The 6,405-nt window shown below is 34.0% G+C and overlaps 1 protein-coding gene across 2 annotated transcripts in view; it reads left to right on the top strand.

Annotated features, from left to right (window-relative positions):
* The first annotated feature begins 1,168 nt into the window (after positions 1-1,168).
* The window catches only part of LOC107655751 (protein-glutamine gamma-glutamyltransferase K-like), a 22,010-nt gene continuing 16,773 nt past the window's right edge, over positions 1,169-6,405 (top strand). The window contains exon 1 of one of the 2 annotated variants that reach the window (XM_016443329.1): positions 1,169-1,260. The gene's annotated coding sequence lies outside the window, so the exon portion shown is untranslated. The remainder of the gene's footprint in view (positions 1,261-6,405) is intronic. The other variant, XM_016443330.1, reaches the window with a different exon arrangement.

Genomic DNA, 6,405 nt, shown 5'->3' with positions numbered 1-6,405 from the left:
TCTTCTGGCGGCATCTTTTGAATTTGCGGCACACAGGACTGCAGCACACAGGATCTGAGCTTTATGGCAGAAGTATACGGCTATTCCTCTCACAAATCAATAGTTTTGCCTCGGAAGACTCTGAATATGAATACTTTTTGAATAAATTATGACTGTAGTAGTTGTATCTGTATGTTATGTCTTGTGTTTTATTGAAAAATGGTAGGTTTAGGGGCAGGAGCTGGGTTACGTGCTCATAAACGTGTAAATACTGTAATGGAAATGAAACTGTTGTGACTGTTTACATTGAAAAATTACACCCCAACGTATATGCAATAATGGCAATATTATTACCTAATGTATAATTTAATCATGGCGGTAAAATTCCCAGTGCCTTTCTCGTCAGCATATTGACGCCAAGGGTTTCTTATTTAAAGCAATGGAGGACCCTGCACGTCGAAAAATGACACTAAAGGGGTACCCTGAGCATCAAAAAGTGACACCAAAGGATCCTGACCAAGCGTCAATATGTGACGAGTTGGGAGTGAGAATGTGTTGAACCAGCATGCTTTACTTTTGGGATGGTACTCAGCAGGTGATGAGCAGAGCTGGTTTTCTTTAAACAGGATGCTTTGAATTGAGGTTAATCAGATCAGAGAATCTAGTTTCTCGCAGCCTGAGAGTCCTTTAGGTGCTTTTTTTTGTTGCAAATTCCAAGTGTGTTTTCATGCATCTTCACTGAGGAGAGGATTGAGTTTGGCCACACCGCCATAAAGCCCAGATTGGTGGAGTGTTGCAGTGATGTTTGTCCTTCTGTAGGTTTCTCCCATCTGCACATATGATCATGGAGCTCAACTAGAGTGACCATCATGTTCAGACAAGACCCTTCTCCATCAAGTGCTCAGTTTGGCCAGGTGGCCAGCTCTAGGAAGAGTCCGGGTTGTTTCAAACTTCTTCCATTAAGGTTAACAGAGATTACATGCTTCTGTGAACCTTCAATGCTGCAGAAAGGTTTATGTACCCTTCCTCAGATCTGTGCCTCGATACAATCCTGTCTCAGAAGTCTGCAGACAATTCCTTGGACTTCATGGCTTGGTTTGTGCTCTGACATGCACTGTTAGCTGTGGGACCTTATATAGACAGGTGTGTGCCTTTCCAAACCATGTCTAATCAACTGAATTTACCACAGGTGGACTCCAATCAAGTTGTAGAAACATCTCAAGGATGATCAGTGGAAACAGGATGCACCTGAGCTCAATTTTGAGTGTCGTGGCAAAGGCTGTGAGTACTTACTTACGTGTGAATTTTTTCTGTTTTTTATTTTTAAGAAATTTGCAAAGAGTTCAAACAAACTTTTTTCACGTTGTCATTATGGGGTATTGTTTGTAGAGTTTTGAGGAAAATAATTAATTTAAACCATTTTGGAATAAGCCTGTAACATAACAAAATGTGGAAAAAGTGAAGCACTGTGAATACTTTCCAGATGCACTGTAAGTAAACACTTGTAAAACCCAGGTGTCAATTTTGTTTAACGGAGTTATGATTTTCACTGGAGTTTTGTTCATTCTGTCTGCAGTTCAAGTAAGTCCTGTTTCTGCCATCTCTAAACTGACAGCACACATCAGACTTTGATTTAGCCTACAGCTAATTAAACAACATACTTTTACTAACATTATGATACTGCTTCATGCTATTGAACTACTGAATGAGCTCACATATCCATCACTTTACCCGTGAGCCAATATCAGATGTGATCGTTAATTTTCGAGTTTCTGAATAGAATTGTTGTTTGACGAAGCTTTCAGTTCGTCTGTTAAGTTACTTTTAGTAACTTTTGGTTAGTATCTTCTCTGATGACCGCAGTGTCAAATATCAAGTTAAAGCGGTTTACACAATTGTAGCTCGTTAGAAACCGCTCAACACTACGTATGTTTTAAGGCTAAATCTGTCTGAAAAGTCATGCAAATATGCAAAGTCATTTAAAAATTCGCAGTCGAAAGCATGAGATCCTATTTTTATTGATCTTATTCTGGGGTAGCCTTGTCTTTTAGGGCAACATAGTTTAGTTGTTCTGTTTGAATGAGCCATTGTGTCATGAGCGAGCTTGTGCTGATATTTTGCAATGCTGTAATCCAGCTCTTTTGTAACAGCATTATTCCAGAATTTCAGCAGCTGTCATACATGATGACACACTTTGACAGCAGGAATATGATGGAGGAAATAGTAATACCACACCTTACCTGTGAAATTGTGGTGAAAGTACGAGGTTTTACTCCACTTTGGAATAGAAGAATTAACTGGCATCTACAGTATTGTGCAACAAACCCTGTCCTTTCTCAATCGAAATGGCTATCAGGTTTGTTTGGTTTATTTTGCACAAGTAGCAGCACAGAATGAAAAAGGCAAATGTGACTTATCGGACTTTATTTCCTGAGATTCTGATTTTACATGTCACAGTTTTGAGTTGAGATCTTGCAAGTCTGACTTAATTTTTCACAATTATAATAAAGCAATAAGCTCCGCTTCGTGTCGTGCCTAACAACGCCACTTAGCTGTTATAAATTCACTGTAAACCACGGCTTCACGGGTCTTATTGCTTTTATAAAACGGTTATGCCATATACATAGTAAGGTTTCACAGAATAAAACGGAGCAAATGCCCAAAGTGTAATGATATTAATAAAAACCGTATTCTTCCACCAAACAATGTAGTTCCTCAGAATCAGTTGTGGTTCCAACAAACTGGTTGCCGAGCAAAACACAGAAGTTAACAAAGGTGTGTGTTTGTAGAGTAATTTACAACAGCTACAACGCGGCTCAACCAATCAGAATCAAGGACCGGAACTCTCCGTTTTATAAGTATTTATTCATCACAATTATAATTTCTTACAAAATATAAGATGTTTTTCTTTGAATTCGGAGTATAAAATTTAGCAGTTCAATATTTTTTCAGTCATTCTGCACAAAAAAACTGCAAGTTTATAACTTTATTTCTCGTGATTATGAGTTTACAGTATATCCATTTCTGAGTTGAGTTTACATTTCGTAATTACATCTCACAACTTTTTTTCTCTGAATTCTCAGGTTTATATTTCGCAATTCTGACGTTTTTCCTCTTAATGTCTTTTAAGTGCCGCCTACATGAATAAAAATGTCTGCTTGGATAACAAAATTAGTTATTTCACAATACTGAGAAAACAGTTGTGACTTAAATAAAGTCAGAATTTAGTGATTTAAAAAAGTCCCAATTGCTAGTTTCTTTTTTTAAATGCCATGGCAGAAACCGGATTCCCAACGTTAACAGAGAACGTTCTGGCAAGATTCTCTCCAAGTTATGAATAAACGTTCTTCCAGTAATATAAACAGAACATTTGTTCGGTTGTCTGGTCTTTTATTAGTGTTTTTAAAATGGTAGCATAAAAACATGATCTGTACGTCATTCAAGGAATATTTTTTTTAACGGTTTAGTTGAACGTTCGTCTAACTTAGATAATCAAGCTCTTACTAGGCATGCTAGAAACTTCCAGGCAGGTGTGTTGAGGCAAGTTGGAGCTAAACCCTGCAGGACACCGGCCCTCCAGGACCGAGTTTGGACAGCCCTGGTGTAGAACATTGAAAAATAAAATTCCGATAATGTTTGTAAAATGGAATGTTCCCTTAATGTTCGCATAACCAAGAAAAATGTTTTTAAGACTTTTTAAAATTTGAAGTTTTGAACATTCAGAAATAATTGTCATAACGTCATGGGAACGTAAGCAAAACTTTCTTAGAACGGATTTTTGATCACTGGTTCCATCCAAAACAGTAAGAAACAAAGCGTTAGAAGTGCTTTTGATGGTTAGAGCACGGTCACGCTCATTATTGAATAAACCCACTATTGGATAAAAAGTCGTCATGTGACCTCACGTTTGACATGTTTGATCAGTGCATTGTAGAAAAGCAAACACATTAATTTGGCTAGATCAAGCAGGTTGGAACAGTCAGCAAGGAAAACAAATCTTTAATTGCATTACATGTTGCTGACGTCAAGATGAAGTGTAATTGCAAATTCAAAGAAGTTTAATTTAATAGTTTTTCATTTCCAAACTTCCTTTAATGACTCATGAGCCATGACTCATTTTCATATAATTATCATTACACAGTTAAATGAAAGTATGGCTCTTCATCTTTTTAGGATATTAAAAATCTTTTTTTCCATTTTAATCTGAAGACATGAACAGGATTAGTTTAATTTGGGAGTCATAATCATAACACTTCAGGTTATAACTCAAATATTTCCCCTCTTTTCAGCCGCTTTTCATCAGTTGAATCTGTGTCAGTGTGTCATTTGTTCCATCACATGACTTAAGATTGTATTTAGTTATTGTACAAAAATTAATAATTTTCTTCTGAAGGTACGTTCCGTTCTATTATTCTGCCACACAACTCATGTTTTAGCAGACAATCAAGCTTTGTTCTCGTTCTTTGTTCTCAACTTAAAAATTTATTTTTTTTTTAAATTACATTTATTAGAAATTAATTTATAATCATTGAGTCTGTAATAATAATAAAAATTATTTTCCTTTAGCAGACGCTTTTACGCAATTCTATTGCTTTTAGCCATTTATTCAATTATAAAGCACTTTTCTTGCCCTATATTCTTCTCGATTTCTTTATTTGTTTATTTGTGCTATAGGTTTTTTTTTATTTTTACAATTATTTTCTAGAATAATAATAGTTAATAAAATTAATTTACATTTTTTTAATTTAGCAGACACTTTTATTCACTATTTTATTGCTTTTAGCCATATGTTCATTTATAAAGCATTTTTTTGGATGCCCTATTTTTTTTTTCTCGATTTGTTTATTGCGTTATTTTCTTTTGTGTTTTTTTTTTTTTACAATTATTATATCTAGAATAATAAAAAATAATGAAGTTACTAAAATTAATTTACATTAAGTAGACGCTTTTATTCACAATTGTATTGCTTTTAGCCATTTATTCATTTATAAAGCACTTTTCTTTATGTATCAAACTGAGGTCTTCGAGATATTTATGAAAAAAAAAAAACTAACCAATAAATTAGTGCTCAGGGGTTTTCCTTGAATTAGTTTCACTCGTTAATCTTATTCTACATTTAATAATTGTTTGTGTAAACTTCTGATATTTTCTATACAACAGCAATCAATTCAAGCGTGTATTTCTGATCTGCTGCCATTGAGAAGATGAATGATATGCTAATACGTGCATACACCGACCTGATTTGTAGACTTTGTTCCAGCTCATATACTGTTATTAGTGTATTGTTTGATAAACGTCTTCATAACTATTATGAATCTGACAGCGTGAGCCAGACTGACCCACCCATCCACAAACACTGGGCTCTTATCATACCAGACCGATGATAATAATTGCATGCTTCAGAAAATGAGAGGACACGCACACCTGTTCAGTTTCTTCATCCTAATCTCATTCATCCTCCCACTCTTTCACTCTTTTTAAGAAATGTCAAACAGGTTTCTCTTCTTCTGTGTCATCTTATGTAAAACATCCGAGGGCTTTATGGAAGCATGTTTAATGAATATTAATATGTCCATATGTGTGTATGTGTTTGTTATCTGGGTGTGAAGGTTCAAAAGGTTAGATATGCGTAATATAGGTATATCTATACATGTTAATATGCACACCATTTTATACTATTAAAAAGAAAGAAAAGTGCATAAGTATGTGAAATGGGACACTCCCTTATTTATTTTTTTGGCAGTTTTGTTTGACCGCAGTGGAGCAGAAATAATGTACTTCACCTTGAAATGGATTGTAAATATAAACGTTTGAGAACAGATGACAAAATACTTGTAACAATAATTGTTATTATTAAAGAAGTTCTATAAAACAAACAACTTTTTTTTAATATTATTTTTATTGTATTTCCAGAGGCGTTCAAAATAAAGCAATGCCATAAAATAAATCTCATTTAGAAATAATAAAACTAATAGACAAACAAACACCTAACTATTTTTACATATAAAACAGAGGCACTATTTAGACAAAGTGACAATTTTCAATAATGTCGTCGTTGTCACTAATTTTGACGGATAACTGAGGAAAAGACCAACAAGAAGTTTCAGATATTCTAATGAGATATTTATAAATAAATAAAAGGAAAAACTAACTTTAAAAGTAAATACAATAAATAAAAACAATAAAATAATCATAAAAAAAAAATAATAATAATAATAATAAAAAAATAAAAATAATAACATTTTAAAAACACATTGAAAACACAGGAGTTATGGGAAATGAAAAAAAGAGCCATTGAATTTTAACCAGTATCATCATTGTTATTCACTTTTATCAGGTGATAAAAAACGGTCTCCGAAAAACATTTGGTTCAGTCAACTACGTTTTATTTTTTCTTCCACACACAAAGAAATGTTAATGTTCAAG

The sequence above is a fragment of the Sinocyclocheilus anshuiensis genome, unplaced genomic scaffold, assembly GCF_001515605.1.
Source record: "Sinocyclocheilus anshuiensis isolate Anshui unplaced genomic scaffold, SAMN03320099.WGS_v1.1 scaffold1297, whole genome shotgun sequence".
In the NCBI taxonomy this organism is placed as follows: domain Eukaryota; kingdom Metazoa; phylum Chordata; class Actinopteri; order Cypriniformes; family Cyprinidae; genus Sinocyclocheilus; species Sinocyclocheilus anshuiensis.
The sequence above is the reverse complement of the archived record's forward strand: the minus strand, read 5'-3'. Positions and strand labels throughout refer to the sequence as shown.